We start from the raw sequence: 18,177 nt of genomic DNA on the forward strand, positions 1-18,177 counted from the left end.
GTCTATTTGTTACGCTGGGTCATCCTGAGGCTAATGCACCCAGTGGATAACCACAGTGAGCTGGGCTGCCCAGTAGTATTTTTACAGTGCCAGGATTGCTGCAGCCCCATGATACACCCTCTTGTTAATTCTGCAGAGAGATTCTTGGGGAGCTGTCACCCCACAGAAGTAGCAACACAGCTGTTTCAAATGCTTGGAAGTATGTTTAGGAGACCAAATGGGGGGTGCTATATATCACATAAAGGAATCAGGGCAGAGCCATCATCTTAAATAGCAAAGCTCTATCCAAAAGCAACCATGGGGGAGATCTCCAATGTTGCACATCACTGTGCAGATCATGGAGTGGAGGCTATAGGCTATGTTCATAAAAGACTTTTTGATCTCTGGTAATATAAATGCCCAGGTATTTAAAACGTTCATTCGCTATGGGCATCACTCATCCTCTATGGAAGACTGGCAGGGCTCCCAAGAGCAAGTACCACACTGACTTCTCCCAGTTTATTGTATATCCATAATATTTTGGGTAGAGTTCAAATATATGCAGAATCCAATAGAGGGTAGTCCATGGAGTTGAAAAATATAATGGGATGTCATCTGTAGATAGTGACATTATATCTTCCCAGTCTAGTGCCCATTTCAGTCCTCTAAATACAGTGTCTCCTCTTATGCAGACTGCTAAGGGTTCTAGCACTGGAGCAAATATCATTGGTGATAACGGGCATCCCTGTCTTGGTCCCTGCTGTAGTCCAAAAAGCCTTGACTTGTTATTATTGACAGACGCCTACCTGGGCAAGTGGGTGGGAATATAGCAGTCTTATCCAAGATAGAAATTGTGGCCCTAAAACTTGTTTCTCATTCAATGGTGTCAAAGGCCATTCAGGCGTCCAATAAGAACACTGAGCGGCCTCTTCTATTTTGGCCGCTCTTACCAAGACTCCATGGATAGTCAGTGCAGTATTTCTCCCTGGCATAAAACCGGACTGGCTCGGGTGGATCAGGGTCTGTAAAGACTTGGTCAGACGGGTTGCTAGTAGTTTGGCCAATAGTTTAACATCTGCATTCAAGTGTGATATTGGTCTCTAAGAGGAACACTCTTCCTTGGGTTTGCCTACCTTGTGTATAACCACTATTTTGGCAATTCTTTGGTCTCTGGGTAACTTGCCAAGACTACAATTCTCTTGAAAAATCCAGACAAGTAATGGAGCCGCCTTTGATGCGTCTATTTATGTAATTAGATGGGTATGAATTAGAGCTTCCCACCTTTCCTGACTTCAGCACCACAATTGCTTGAATTATTTAACATTCTGTTATTTCTATGTCTAGGGCTTCTCTGTCTACCTCTGCAAGCAATTGTACGAGAAGATAAACAAGTACCTCCCTGGCTTCCTCTACTGGGACTGTATGCGGGGCTCTCTTTCTTCTCTCTAACTAGGCCAGCAGCTTCCCGGTCTTGTCACCAAACTCATAGGGGTTATGTTGCACTGCACGATGTCTAGCCTTAGCTGCTTCTTTGGCTGCATCTCTGAACTCCTACACCTTAAGCCTAAGACGGTGTTGTGGAGTGTTGTGGCTCACTGGTTAGAGGTGGCAGACCCGGAAGCAGAAGTCTGCCCGGGACCAGGGTTCGATTCCCGACACGGCAGGGTCGTGGACCAGGGTCAGCGGACTCGATAATTCTCGCCTCAGTGCCTATTTTAACCAGGGGTCCCACTCGGCAACTCTGGGCATTAGCTTGCCTAATCTCCACAATGGCCCCATCAACGCCGGGGATGCCTGGCTCCACCTTGGGGATTCCCAGCAGGGACCATCCCACAGGGAAAGCCAGGACGGGTTCCCCAGTGGTATACAGCGCCAGGACGCCGACTGGCAACAGTGCACTTTACAAGTATACATTACATTAAATCATTATTCTACTCTATCCCTCTTATCACTGTTTTGTAGGCTCTCCGTTATATCGTGACAAAGTCCACTTTGCCTTCATTTTTCTGCTATGAAATTGTCCGTGGCTTCTTGGATTTTAGCACTGATTTGGGGTATTTTGAGATACCACAGGTTTATCCCCCAATGGTGAGTGCGGCTAGTGGAGCCCAGGTCATCACACACACACACTGGGGAATAGTCAGAGATCCCACGCTCCAGGTGGTGTGGTTCATGAAAACGCTGGAGTGAATGCACTAATGTGAAAATATAATTTATGCGGGAAAGAGACCATGGGCACCTGAGTGATAGGTATACTGGTGTGTGGTGCAGTTTATCGCCCCCAAATGTCTATGAGTCCTACGACTGACAGGATATCTCCTAAGTTAGAACCCACTTGTTCTTATGGTCGTGCCGGCCATTGGTCTGTTTCAGAGGAGAGAGCCACGCTGCAATCCCCTCCCACAATCTGGTTGCTGACATGGAGTTCAAGGAGTAGAGCCCCTAGTTTTGGAAGTAATTGTGTCTGTAGTGGTGGTAGAACGTAGAGTGAGATTATGTTGAATAACCGTCCTTCCCAAGATCCTGTGATGAGTACATACTGGGCGATGTCATCATGAATGATCTTATGGATTGAAAAGGGGAAGCAGTTTGTGACCCAATCTATTTAGCGCTCCATACTGTGTCCCTTGGATGTAGGTCTCTTGCAGCAGGACCACGTCGGAGGCATATCCTTTTCAGATATTGTAGGACTACCCCTCTTTTATTCTATCCCCTTGGCCATTAACATTCCAGGAGAGAATTTTGAATCCTTTGGATAATGTCATTTTAATTATCTAGCCTTTTATCGGGTATGATCTGTCCGCCTATTTGTGTAGGCCAGGAGTGTGGGGGGGGATACCTCTTTCCCTCTGCAACTGGCACTGTTCCCAACATGTGTCTCATCGCTGATCGACTAAAAAACAGTAAACCAATACATTCCTAACCAAAACATTACCTCTTCCAACCTCCCCTGCTCCCTGCATGACAGACTAGAAAGTGACCACCCCCAGCTATGAAGAGTGCCTTTGCACCCAGTAAAAAACATGAACCGATTTATGGGGGCCCTCAATCCAACTCTCACTGGTACCACCATTACCTTGCATTCAACAATATTACATTATCCCAATAAAAAGTCTATAATAGTGATACGTGACTTATCAGTGAATTGTTATATTCTGGAGATTTCCGCCCATGTACAGTTCAAGTATAATTGTCTCCCCCAAACGCCTGTGGGAGAAGTGTTTCAGATCTCGTCTGATTCTTGCATTTGCTATTATGTTTCAATGTGAATCTTCTCCTGGACCAATTGAGTCTCTGTTGCGAGTGTCAGAGGATTCTTGATCGCCTTTTTTTTAACCTTTATTATACAGCCCGGAAAAAAGGAGATAGTGTTGTTGTCCCAACTTACTGGAGATGACACAGTTGTGGCCTGCAAAATTACATCACAGTCCCTGAAGTTAAAAATGCGAGCAATAATGGGTCTTGGTGGGGCCCCTGGCTTCAGCTGGGACTTCGAGACTAGGTACGCTTATTCCACAGAGAAAGCTTTTGAGAGACCTCTAGGCTTTAAATGCTTCAGGATGAGATTCTCAACAAACAGATCCATTGCTGGGTGTTGAGAATGTGCCATCTTTCTTGCATTGGTATGCCCCCACTTTTTGCTGAACTGCTGATGTGCTTTGACTGAGTGTGCCCTGGGCTCCTGCCAACCAGGTGATAAGGGCTGTGTTGAAACAAAAACCCAAATTGGCCTCTCTGACCACCTATCAGCCCCCAGTAAATTGTACCCTAGGTACCCAGGGCATAGTGACCAGAGAAGACCCCTAACGGCTGCAGCACTTCTTGTGCCACCCTTAGAGGCCCTGTACCCTGACACCCACACACTGCCTTTGCAGGCTGAGTGTCTAAAGACAGAACTAAACAGAGAGTCGACATGGCATACCTCACTCTGTGCCATGCCCACAACCCCACTGCCCTGGCATACATCAGTCACCCCTCTAGATGGGTGCCCTATACAACAGGTGCATGAGCACAGGTGCATGATCCCTGTGCCCCTACAGTACCAGGGCCATTCCTGGGCACGGTAAGTGCAGTGCTGCCATTTAAGAGTATATGGTGCTGGAAGGTCGTCATTACAAACTCCACAGCACCATGATGGCTTCACTGAAGACTGAGAAGTTTGGTATCACACTGCTCAGCAAATTAAACCTGCACTGATGCTAGTGTGATGTTTAATGTAAGATGCACCGGAGGGCATCTTAGAGATGCCCCCTGGAACCTAACCTGCAATCCACGTATGGACTGAGAGGCTGCCTAAGCTGCCACACAGTAGACATGTTTCTGGACCCCTGGGTGGAGAGCCCACTGCTCTCCTGGACCTGCAACAATGCACATTCTGGGCGAGGTGCTAAGTCTTCTCACCCAGGATGGGCAGGGGGAAGCCTTAAAGGCCTGTTACCTCTGTGAGTTTCTCCAGACCATTTGTTGTACCCAGCAACTGGCCCCCACCAGTTCTGACCCCAACTCTGGCGGGAAGACTGGGGGGAACCCTACATCAGGAAGGGGGGTGTGCCAACCTGTGCCAACCACACCCCTCAGGTGGGAGAGGCGAGGTGAAGCACGACCCCGGGCTCCAGCCATCTTGAAGATGGGGAGCCCTGACCAATCACAGCTCGTACAACCTATGTTTGCTGGCACTATGTGTAGCCATCATGAGTTTGTGCATCTTGAGTCTGTATTCATCTTGTTTCAGTGTCAGTCTATGCTGTGTATTACTTGAGGGATTAGTTGCATGCTCAGCCTCCGGTCCCCGGAGCTCCTCTTCCAGCTGAACCAATACTTGGCGTCTCGTCGCTATGTATCTTGTTTTCAATGACAGTGCATGCCCCTTTAAAACCACCTTATGAGCCTCCCATATAGTTGGTGCCGAATCCACTGAGCCCAGATTTTCCTGCAAATAATTCCCAGTTTGCACACATAATTCTTCTTTATTGTCGTGTATTTTCAACAGCCATGAGTTAATAAATATAGTGGAAAGTGACTGCCGCTCCCCGTGAGTGAATTAAATCCCAACGGGGGAGTGGTCCGAGATAGCTCTGGGTAACATCTGAGGGCACATAAAACTGCCTATTGAGGCTGTGTATGTTAGGAAGTAGTCAATATGGGAAAGACTGCTGTGCACACTAGAAAAGTATGGGCAGTTGGATTTCGCTCTTTGCAACTCCAGCCCCACATCTGAGAGTCCCAGTGCCGCAGTGAATCCCCTGTCTCTGTGGGTACCTGTCTATCGTATCGTCCATAGTGTTAGTATAATCCCCACCCATCAGCAAGGTACCATCCAGGAGTCCGGTCAATACTTTACCAAGATCCGTCAATGCCACCTTACCCAGTGCTGGTGGCAAGTAAACAGACACAACATTAAGAGCTCTTCCCTCCCATTGGGCTTCAGCCATGGCAAATCATCCCCCCGGGTTCGCCCAAGTCTTGTGTACAAACAAGGGCGTGCCTTTCTTAACCAGGATACACGTACCTCTAGAACCTGTGGTATAATCAGCATGAAACAGAAGCTGATATCCATACCTATTAAGAGCCTTGCTTTTATTGCCCACCAGGTGTGTTTCTTGCAGCAGCACAAGGTCCAGGGAATGCCTATTTAGATATTGTTGGACAATACACCTTTTTATTTTGTCACCCATTCCGTTGATGTTCCAAGACAGGACAGAGAGCACTAGTTCCTTGTCAACCCCCATCCCATAACTTGATAGTATCTACAGCATGATAGGTCAATACTAAGGAAGACACGTCATGGCGCATCATGTGAACGAGAGCAGCTTTTCCACACCTGCATCTGTCACTGCCATTATGAAGATCATCAAGTAGCAAAACATTGCATTTACAGTTCAACTTATCACAAAAACACCCTCCCTTCCTCCCAGTCCCACCCTCCCTGCCTCCCTGCTCATTGATTTAGTACTACCCACTCCGAAATATGGCACAGTGCCTCACCCCCTTCCCAACATGCTGAAAATGGACAGGGTCAGTCAGTCCCTTTCCCCGCATACACATATCACAATTTATGAGTCTTGCCATCCACAGCACACTGTCACTTAAGTCTTGGGTGGACCACCCCAGGTAAGTCTGCAATACTTTACCAAATCGCCAGCGTCCACCCTCTGTGTCCTACATGAGTTCATAGCAGGAACCCAGTCCTCGCCCCACCATACTTGCTCTGCCAGTGGTGTTTCAAATCAGTCTAATGTTCTCAATGGGCGTCCTATTCTTGCTCCATTGCTGGCCCTCCTCTTTCCGCCAAGCCATTCTCACGCGCTTCCATTCGGTTGCCTCTTTGCTTGCCAGATCTGCCAGCACAACTCCTTCTCTGGCTTTCAGCTTTGCTCCATCCTTGCATCTAGTCGCACTCTTCCTCCTGGGACTCAAAGAACCACGTTTTGCCGTCCGATTCTGCTCTCAGCCTCGCCAGAAATAACATTGCATACTTCACTGTCGCTAAGTTCCTTTTTTACTGCCTGAAAGCTGCGACATTGAACCTGAACCTTAGCCGTAAAGTCCGGAAATAAGGTGACTTCATAGTTGTCCACATTCAGAGGGGGACCGGATATCTGTAGAATAGTATCTGGGTCTTGATAGTTAAATACTCAGGCTTTTAGGGTTATCGGGGGGCAGCTCCCGGTTTCGGCCTACCTCCCGACACCCTTTGAGCCCCTTCAATTAAGAAATAGCTGGACAATTGTCTTAGGTTTGAGGTGGTTGGTGAATAGGTCTTCCACATAGAGGTCCGCAGCAGGCCCCTCTGATCTTTCCGGAACCTCAAAAATGTGTATATTGTTACATCGGGTGCAGCCTTTATAATCATCTTGCTGTTGTGCCATTCACTCCTGTTTCTTTTGCAGCTCGACCACTTGCGTTTGGAGCTCCAATGTATCTGTTTGCAAAGCAGTATTAACTATTTTGAGTTTATTTACCCTTTCCTCCATCTTCCTAAAGTCCACCTTGATGAGGGAGACCTCCACCGTTGAGGTGCGCATTCCAATATTCGCTGCCATTACATCATGTGGAGAAGTGTGGCTCACTGGTTAGAGCAAGCAGAACTGGAAGCAGAGGTCAGCCCGGGACCAGGGTTCAATTCCCGGCTTGGCGGGTCTTGAGTCCTAAAAAATGTCCATGGACTCGACATTTATCGCTCTGGAGCATACTCCTATCATGGGTTCACACTCTGCGACTCTAGGCAATAGCTTGCTTAATCTCCACAACGGCCCCTCGCGGCGGGATGCCTGGCTTTCACCTTGCGGATACCCTGCCGGAGTTATCTCACAGGGGAATACAGGGACGGGTTCCCTAAGCAAGCGCTTAGAAACAAGTGGTGATTTGCGCTATATAAATTCCTGTACATTTACATTTACATGCAGCATCGGTTCCGGACCCTGTTTAGTGGCATCTGGCCCTTCTTCCTTCTCCATTTGCTGTGGCTCCTCTTTGTCTCCAGCCTTAGACCAGGCAAATCTCGCCAGTTGTTTCTAGGCATTTGCTTTGGGGCCCCTGCCACCCGTCGCCACCCGTCGCCATATTTGAAAAACGACGACCCGGGGGCCAGAGGGACCCCAGGGCAATATCGAATAGTGCCTGTTGTCTACTTCGTTAGGTATGGTGGCTCCTGGGCCCACATTGGCCGATTCTCCAAGCCCCTTGCCTTCGCCACCTAGTTAGTTGCAAGCGTCCCAGGTGAGAATGTCAGCCAGCTCTGGATCTCTACCACTGTGGGGGTACGGGGCAAATCAAGCAGTAACCCACTTTGGATCTGGTTCTGACCTCAGAGACAGCCAGGTCTCACCAATGTATCTGAGGTTCGGGCACTTATCAGTTCGGAATGGCTCCCAGGGGCAACTACCTCCTACGGGTAAGCACCCCTAGTCCCAGTGACAACCCTAAACCAGTCCTTTTCTTCACCTGCACACCAGGCCCATTCCAGCGGTTGCTGCATTCACCCTGGCAATGCCAACACGTCTTCCAGGGCTTTCAATGAGGGCCCCCAGCAATAGATGCACAAATCCTGTCCACTGCACCCTGGGGCAAGGGTGCCAACTTCAAGTTGTGCAGGTGGTGCCCACCACACCCAGGAGGACACCGACTCCCACTGTGAAGGATCACATACGCCGCGGGCTCTTTGGTGCGACACCATCTCTAGCTGCCAAATGCGCCCTATGGCGCACTGGCCACAGTTATTGTAGTAAGCCTCCTGTATTTAGGCTACGATGCAATGCAGAGTGAGGAGCCCCACGCCCTGCAAATGGTCCTGATCAGCAGTCCGCCTTCAGAGACGTAAGGCCTAGCGGGTCGCGCTGCCGGGGCCTCGGGAAATGAGGCCCATGCCTCACTCGCTCCAGTCCTCCCGATGACGCCCGCGGCTGTACGCTGTCCTCCTCACCACTGTGAGGCAGCTCTCTCCAGTACGCCGCTCCACTTCTGATGGCGTCTAGTTTGCCCCATGGGGCACTAGACTCTGGTTCACTTGTCTCCCAGCTCCGCTCCGCACTCAGCCCCCACACAATGGTTTCGATAGGCCCTCAAGCCGGAGCCTCAATTAGGAGTGCCCGTCACCAGGCTCACACCTCCCAGGCCCCGGCCTCCACTCACGGCCTAGGCCAACTCACTTTATCGCGGCCGTCAAGCTTCTGCTTCTGCCCACCTCATCTCCAGATCTCCGCTGGGTACTTCGTGACCGCCTCACTGCCGCTGCCTCAAAGCCTCAATCCTCCGTCGCAGCAGCGTCACAGGGAAAGGGCACAGATCTTCACTCTCCGTCTCTGGAATTTGCCAGATTCAACCCCAAAGGTAAGGAGTGCGGTCTTGCACCGCCACAGCTACTTTTTTCATGTGGATGGCACAGGATAGGGCAGGCTGCCATGCAGTAAGACAGGAGCTCACCTAGGAAGCGGCCATTCTTGGTGGCTGATAGCCACACCCCCATAAACTGATAATTAATTGCACACACATTGTTTGTATTTTCCAGGGAATCTAACATACCTCTTTTTTCTTGTGGTATTCATTTCCTGACTTTCATCCATGCAAGTTTCATCACACTTAAACTGTGGATTAATTCATACACAACCATCAACCCCTTTTGCATACACTTCAACCATTTGACAACTCTGCTTTTATTCCATTAGACCCATCACATAACTCAACATAATTCCTTTCAACTCTTTTTACAAAGAACACAGATTTGCCTTTTCTCACACACCATGGCAATTTACCCATCACCCTTTGAGCACATTCCACATCCAAATCTTTGTGCCTACAACACCCATCAAAATAATCTTATATCTTGCTTGTTTTTCACTCATCTTTTTATGAAGAGCTTCTATATCAGCATTCACACTTTCTTGATCTGATCCCATCGAAGCAACCATTTGGTTTCCTTTTCCTCAATAATTCAAAAATTCAAAAGGTGATACTACTGTCCTGCAATATACACTTCTTCTATTAGCCCACATCCTCTGATTAATATGATCAACAGTACCTTTACCCTTAGCTAATGACATCTGTATGGGCTCCATTATATTCCTGTTTACTCTCTCCACAAGACCATTTGCTTTTGGGTTGTACACCACCATTTTGCAAGGACGAACATTCCTCTGGCTAAAATATGCTTCCACGTCTTGGAACAAAACTGATGGCCATTGTCTGATACAACTTTGTAAGGGTACCCTACACTAATGAACATTTTCTCCATAATTTGTTCAACTGATTTACTCCTGACATCTCCGACAAGTTCTACCCCAAAGCATTTTGAGTACTAATCTACCATGACACTGACAAATCTACTGCAATTACCAATTATATTGATGGGACCCTTAACATCCAAAACCACTTTGACCAAGCCCTCTCGGAATATTGTACCGGCTGAAAGGGTTAGATACCGGTTTTCAAAATGTTATCACTACTGGCACACAATTCACAATCCAAGACTATACTTTTAACTACTTTATCCATGCCTGGCCGCCAAAAGAATTCTCTTAACCTGCTTTTGATCTTACTGCTGCCCAGATACCCTTGGTGACCACTCTCTACAGCCTTACTCTGCAATACAACAGGAAGAATAAGTTTACCACCAGTTCTCATACTCCACTCACATGTACATACTTTGTGTTTCACATGTTCATATTTGCATCTGTCTAATACATTAGAGGGCCAGCCCTCCCTTGTGTATTTACACAAGTTTGTCAATTCATCATCACCACTTACAGCACCAAACCATTCCTTTGTAGTGACAAACCTTTTGACAAAACACTCCACAACTGCCACCCATCCAAATTATTGTAAGTCATCTCAAGAATGTATTTCATATTCCAACATAGTCTTGCATCTGGATAAAGCATCTGAAGAACATTGTTTGCGCCTCATATAATATACATGGTGAAATTGTATTCTTGTAAATTTGTCACCCATTCGGCAAATTCTCTGTGACAAAATACCTGACCCACTAGGTGGAATTTTTTTTGACAAGGGGTTTGTGATCAGTCTTGAATACAAAAGGTATGCCTCATATAAATGCCTAGTAGCCCAAAAAACTGAAAGAGCTTCCCTCTCAATTACAGAATATTGTTTAATTCACATGAAGCGAATTTAAAGACCACTTCTTTTACCAGTTTGTATTTGGGATGACACCGCACTTAGACCAAAAGCGCTAGCGTCAGTTAATCATATAGTTTTACCTGACATGTTAAAATTACTTTGATATGGTGCATTTGCAATTTTAAATTTAATTGTGTCAAATTCTTTTTGATCCATTTCATCTCATTCAAACTTGCACAACTTCTTAAGCCAACTCCTCATATATTAGGTCTCATCAAGAAAGTTTTTTTACAAACTTGGCATAAAAAATTCAATTACCCCCAAAAGATTTCTAATCATCCTTGCAAACCGGAATTATGGTATTGAACATGTTGTTTACTAACTTTTTACAAGGTCGACATCCATTGGCATCCATAACGTGTCCTAATGTTAGTTACACTGTTTACTCTCATCTTACACTTCTCCTGTTTAACTGTTAGACCATTGTAACAACGTCTTTCCAAAACTCCATTCAATTTCACATTGTGGTCTTGTACATCCTTACCGGAGGCGGAGCTTGCGGCTTGGAGGCAGAGTTTCCAGCTCCGAGGTTGGGATCTAGCCATGGCTGAAATCTCCACCTCTGGGCCACTAGCTCCACCCCCAAGCCGGAAGCTCCGCCCCGGGCCAGAAATTCCAGCCCGAGTGCAGACGTAAAGTTAGTAGTCTTAAATCTATTCTGTGAATACCGAAAGTAGTAAGTTCATTCTGTGAATCCCGAAAGTAGTAAGTTTACTCTGTGAATCCTGAAAGTAGTAAGTGCATTCTGAGAATACCAAATAGTAGTACGTTTAGGATTTAGGCTTAAGTTCATTCTGGGAATCGGACCCTTAGATCCTAATCCTTCACACCAATGTGTATAATGACCCACATTCTAACAACTTAAACAGGTTACATTTCTAGCAGGGCATGATCTATCATTGGCCCAATGGTTCACATCACCACATCTTACACATGCACCTTTTTGTGAACCACACCACCTACCTTTAGATTTGTCAGTTACCTCACTAGATGATTTTTCATTCTTAGGGTTGTTGTCAATAAGCAGTTCACCTCTAGATTTTATTCTAACTACTTACATTTTGGATGCACACAATTATCATTCACTTCCTCTTCGTTGACCACTTTAGCACGTTAGTTCATTATTCACCCCTAACTATATCTAAAGCTTCCAATAATGTAGGATTGCGTGCACTCCATAATTTATTTTGAATAGCAATGTGTGCATCATCAACTCGTCGCGGTTATATTCATCCTGGTTACCACTGAAAGCACAATTCACCATGAGTACTCTCAACACAGCCACACACGTCAATAGAATCATCTGGTAAGCACATTACCAGAAAAAAACTTGTAGCATTCCAGAATGACATTAGTTTTATCCCCAAAATAGAACTCCAGCTGCTTTCAGTCACTGAATATAATGACACACTATCACCTTTTTCCTGAGATGAAATATAAGTACAGTCAATTCTTAAACTTCCTTGCGTAACGAATGTAAAAAAACACCTTGTTTCCTCTCATTAGCCATTTCCCCATTACATGCATCACCTCAAAACAGTTTGCACAATTCTCACAGCAGGTATGGTCAGTTAACTTAAGGGACAGTTGCTTTCAGGTGTGTGTATCACCATAAAATGATGCATGGTACACTCTGAATTATAACTGGCTCTCGATCAGATAAATGGACTAGCTGTACACTGCTAGATGCGTCTCTTGTCCCTGCTCAAATCAATGTTACAGGGTCGTCCAAGATGCGCTTAGGGTAATTACACCAGCATCCACCTGCATGTGCAGGAGCTTAAGCAACGTTGCATAGCCAGACACTGAAAATACATTTAAATAAGACCAGCTCCAGGATCACAGAATAGCAGCCACAGCCATACAAAAAATCAGCTGAGACAACCTATGTGTCTCGTCGCCAAGATGGTGTGGTAATCCATATGAGAATATAGATACGCCAGGTTAGATTGACTTTTCTTTGATATGACAACTCCCAAAGAGCAGCCGAGCGCTAGCCGCCTAACTTTAAAGCTCTACATTCACTTTTCCAATCCAACTACAATTCCTTACAGTACGTACTTGAGGAATTGCAGGGGATTACAAATCATAAATCTGCCATAATAGATCATTATCTTGCACTCAAAGTTTGTATTGGCATTATCAGATAAAAAGTTTTCCAAAGTAACTTTGGTAACTGATTGTAAATTGAGCACCTTGCATAACTACCTAATTAGGGAACAAGCGGCATTGCGCACACGCAATCCTGTTTTGATGGAACTCTTTTAGTTAAATGATGATTCTGCCTTAGAGGATGTATTGACCATCATACACAAGGAATGCATATCTGGAAGGTGTGCTAATGCCGTAACACATGAAGTCAAAGTTTAAATCTGAGCGTAAAAATATTGGACCAGTTCTAAATGAATCCACCACTACCCATGCATCATAGGATGAGGACATTGCTTTTGTATTTCATGATTGCTATCAGTCACTATATTCTGATTATACAAATCCCTCCTCTCAAAACTTAGATACCTTCTTTTCTGGCCTCCCCACTCCCCCTTCCTTACCTGATGAATTTGACTTATTGGAGAAATGTGTTACTTTACAGGAGAAATCCGATGCTATTAAATCTTTGGAGAAGTCGAAAGCACCAGAAGCTGACGGCCTTTCTGTTGAATTCTTCCTCGCCTTTTCCTCTATTTTCATTCCCAAACTTTTGGCACTTTTTAACTACTTTATTGCTGAATCTAAAGCCTCTGGTTTCTTTATGGAAGTCTTGATTGTTCTTATCCCCAAGCCTGATAAAGATCATACCCTCTGTAAAAATTATCGCTCTATATCATTAATCAATTATGCTTGTAAGATATTCGCAAAAATTCTTGCCTCCCATCTTGGTAATATTATCCCTTTACTGGTTAAAACTGATCAAGCAGGTTTTATTAAAGGCAGAATGGCTGCAAATAATGCCTGAATGTTTGCCAATGTCATTTCCTTAAGTAAGAACATTAAGTCCCCTTTAGCAGCGCTGTCCCTAGATGCCGAGAAGGCTTTTGACCGAATTAATTGGCAATTCATGTTTAGAACACTTCAATGGTTTGAATTTGACCCAACTTTTATTTCGTATATTAAACTGTTATACTCTCACCCCGTGCTCGTATTTTTGTGAATAGCTGTTTCTCTAACTTTTTCTCCCTATCTAGAGGTACACGTTAAGGTTGTACTCTTTCTCCCCTGTTATTTGTTCTCCATCTTGAACCCTTCCTTGAACGTATCTGTGTTAACTCATATATTACTGGCCTCATATATAATTCCCTAGAAACCAAAATGTCAGCTTTCGCTGATGATATATTAGTTTATATGTCCAATCTTCTCACTTCCCTACCTCCCTTTTTAAAAGAGGTTACATTATATTTTAGTGTATCAGGATATAAGTTGAACTTCTGAAAAACGGAAGTACTACCGCTGACCTCCCTCTGTTACCAATATATGTTTAAAGATAGTAATTTCAATTGGTGTCCTACTAAAATAAAATACCTTGGTATTTGGTTTTCTGCTACTTTACCTGTTACAATTAAGCATACGTTTGATGCATTAATCAATAAGATTCAATCTCTTTTACTTTCCTGGTCACCTCTTCATTTGTCTTGGTGGGGTAGACTTGACACCAATAAAATAATAATTGTCCCTCATATTTTATATACATTATCTATGTTATCTTTTCGAATCCCTCTGTCATAGTTTTCACAAATCAACTCCATTTGTACAAGATTCCTTTGGAATAAAAAGCACCCACGCATTTCCCTTACAAAGCTTAAACGCCCAAAATCTGAAGGAGGTGTGCGCTTTCCTGATTTCAAAGCTTATAATAATGCATTTTTAATCAGACAATTTTTTGCCCTTTCTCATGAATTTGGTGACACTCCTATGCCTAGATGGATTTCTTTTGAACGATCCTTACTAAAAGATGTTTCTTTTCGCAATATAATGTACATGTCTAAATCCACTTAAATACTAAGTATCCTATTTTAAAGTACTGCCAAAACCTACTATATAGTATATTTGTCGATGGCGTTGACCCGTTACAATGTTTCTTATCCTCTACTATCTGGTACAACAAATACAATAAATATGAAAGTAAATCGTTTTATTATAAACATTGGAAGGAGAAGGGAATTATCTTTGTTCATCAACTTATTCACCAGAATTCTGTTATTCCCTTTTCTATATTACAACAGCGATATCCTTTACCAGATACATTCATTGAGGAATATAGTTTAATTTCAACAGCTCTGCTTTCTCACTTAACTACCTTTGATCTCTCCAATGTCTCTGCTTCACTAACTCCACCTACACCACTATATAATATTTCTCAAGAACATAAAGCTAAAGCAGCTCATATTTATATACTGTATCATTACACGAAACTGAAAGACCTAAATCCCTTACTGAATTAGCCTGGGAATATGACTTATCTTTTACAATACCTGTTTCTGATTGGGATACATTATGGTCTAAGTTATTTAAAATTTCAACTCCTGTTTGTATATCCAAGTTTCCCCTACCTCGTCTCCTTTATGTTGGTCTTGTTCTAATTCCACTGGAACATTAAAGCACCACATTTATGATTGTGCTAATGTTTTGAGCTTTTGGCGTTCTATTTGTTCTACAAGTATGAACATTTTCAATTGTAGTATAACGTTATCTTTACAAAATGTTTTTCTTGGTTCATCTTCACCTGATTTTGGTATTGCTACTTCTATATCTTTATTGTTCCATCTATTTATAGCTTTAGCTTTTAAAGTTATTATGTCATGTTGGAAAGATAATTCCAAATTATCCTCTTTGATTTGGTGGAATTTCATTTGTGATGAACATAGAATTGCTACTGTCTCTTCTTCCACTTTATCCCAAAAAATGAAATCTGATCTTCTTTAGTTACCTTTCACATCTTATCTTACTTCATATGCAGCTATGTCTTAAATACATCTTATCTTTTGTTTTTTGTTGATATTCTCACCTTATTCTATCCTACACATGTTTACCCTCCTCCTATTTCTTTTGTATGTTCTTTCTTCCTTCTTTTCTTTTATTCTCCCCTCTTTTTCTGGTAGCATTTAATAATATTGTATTCTTACAGTATTTGCTCATATATTATTGTACTTTGTTTTATTGTTCTGATAAGGATGATTATTTTTTTTTGTTTTATTTTCTGTTCTCTCTTGTTATTCTGAAAACTCAATATAAATTCTTAAACAAAAAAAATGTCAAAGTTGGTTAGGTCATCAGTAAAAATAACTGCACAGTAGAAAGCAGACCTAACGCAAAGTATGATAGAGGACTAATTGAATACGAGGAGCTGTGCAGGTGTTACCTTTGTAATAGAAATATTTGGCCTATAGCTAAACATGTCCAGCAATGACGCAAGAATGCAGTGCAGTGGATTTGGTGATGATAGGGAACTTTTTGGGGTTTGAACACAGAATTCTTTTAAAGGAAGATGTGTGTCTGAAAGATCACAAAGTCAGGAATATGCCAATATTGCTAAGGAATAAAGTGTAAAATGAACTGGAAAAGTCAGTTTTCTTGGATGTAATTGAGTCTATTGTAGCATTTGAAAGATTTTCCACTTTTAAATGGCACAGCACCAACCATCTTAACAATAATATTGTTAGTGACAGGTTTCCCTGTCTAGAATTAATGAAATGATGACCTGAGTTTGAGATGGCAAGTGGTTTTCTGTGATAGATTTATCCTTTGCTTAATTCCAGATTTAATTTTTAATGGATGTTCTGGCATCGACTGTTGCATTGTTTTAGCTGTTGGTGTTCAGGTAGTTTATGAAGGAAAGAGGCATCATGTTCTTTCAGGACAATATATTGGTATTTTGCAAAAAAAACATAACAATGATGTGAGACTTCAAAAACGTGTTAAACATCCTGGAGCCAAAATGTTTAAAAAGGTGAGTCCTCCGAATGCAAATTTGCATAAAATAGCTTCAGATATATAACCTACTAGCAACCCGCCCCAGCGTTGCCTGGGGGCAATGAGGCTTCAGGGCCAAACGCCCGCCCAGGCCCCCGCCCGCCCCGACATTGTCCGTGCATGCCCATGCACGGACACGAACCAGGCCCCCCTCCCGCCCCGACTCCCTCCCACCCCCTCCCGCCCCGACTCACTAGCGCTCCGACATTTTCCTTTACTGCTGCCTCTTCCAGCTAATAGCACTGCGAAGGTCCTTCTTGCCTCCCCCTGCATCACACAGTCTCGCACTGAACTTTCCCTTTCCTTACCTGTGCCGCCGCTCCTCACTGCACAGCCGGTCGTCACTTCCCCCGCGCTCCTCCTTCGCCGTCATCACGCACGTCGCGTCGCGGTCATCACGCACGTCGCGTCGCGGCCAGCTCTAGGTCCCAGCCGGCGCTACTTTCAGGGGACTATTTGTTTTGAAACAAAAATGTTTTAATTTTTTTTTTTTTTAAATTTATATAGGCTATGTCCATCTACACACCCTGACATTTTCATAGATGTATCGGGTGTGTAGATTGGCGCTGTGGTTCCCGAGTTTACCTGGCCAAAAGGTGCAAGTTCTCTCTTTATAATAGTAGTATAGCTATGATTGTTATAGAAAGAATAAAACCAGGGTGTCCCCACACCAACATGCCAGGAGGAAGTCTGGGGAATCTTGGGTTTAGCTGAGTTCTTCAAGGCAAGTGTTAAACACTGGCCTGTGGCAACCATATGCACCAACATTAAAGGAATCTCATGATAAGCACCAATTGCAACGAGATTCAGGGAATAACACCAAGGATATCGATATCCAGGTGGGGCAGAACGTTCACATGAAAGAACAAGGTACATTACCTAAGGTAAAAGTAAACTTTTTGGATTCCATGGAGTTAAAAAACATTTTTCAGAAAGCAGTGCTGTTAAGTATTTACGCATTTCCCTCTTAGCAATCTTATACTTTATTCAGCTAGGGTTTTGTATGCTCTCAGTTTATTTGATGTGATGGTTGCAAGTAAAGCCAGATTATGCTATTTTAGAAGATCTGGCTCTGGATGAAAACATATCCGTGTTTGCATTGCTGCTGCCCTGTTCTGCCTGCTTTGCAGTCATAATAAGGGTTGTTCACATCTTTTGATGCAAAGCCATTTTGTTTTGCACCGACATCAATGTTTCCGTACAAAGAATATTTTGAGGCAGAAAACTGATCATCACTGCAGTTTGTGATGCTTTGAATCGAAAATTGTTGCATGTGCACCGATGTTGAATAACAGAACATCTGGGCCATAGTAGTCTCTAAAACATATACACATGTAGACACAGGTCAAAAGGCAAATAATTTCTAAGAGAGAAAGTGAGGATATTGCACTATAATCAGGTATGAAATTGAACGAGGTAAGAAATAAAGAGGACGAAGTAGGTACGTATAATTTAAATTATTGACATTGATAAGAGCCTATGAGCAGAATTTTCAAGACTTTGTATTGCTGCAAAGTCACACAAAGTGAAGCAAAGTGGCACAAAGACTTGATAAACTGTTTACTTTCCAGACAAAATGCCCACTGGATTGTCGCCCTT

At 43.7% G+C, this 18,177-nt stretch overlaps 1 protein-coding gene across 1 annotated transcript in view; it reads left to right on the plus strand.

The window, feature by feature from the left end:
- Positions 1-18,177, plus strand: part of LOC147724910 (ly6/PLAUR domain-containing protein 2-like) — a 97,830-nt gene that overhangs the window by 78,974 nt on the left and 679 nt on the right. The window lies entirely within an intron of this gene.

Source organism: Lissotriton vulgaris, chromosome 4_1 (assembly GCF_964263255.1).
Source record: "Lissotriton vulgaris chromosome 4_1, aLisVul1.2, whole genome shotgun sequence".
Taxonomy (NCBI): domain Eukaryota; kingdom Metazoa; phylum Chordata; class Amphibia; order Caudata; family Salamandridae; genus Lissotriton; species Lissotriton vulgaris.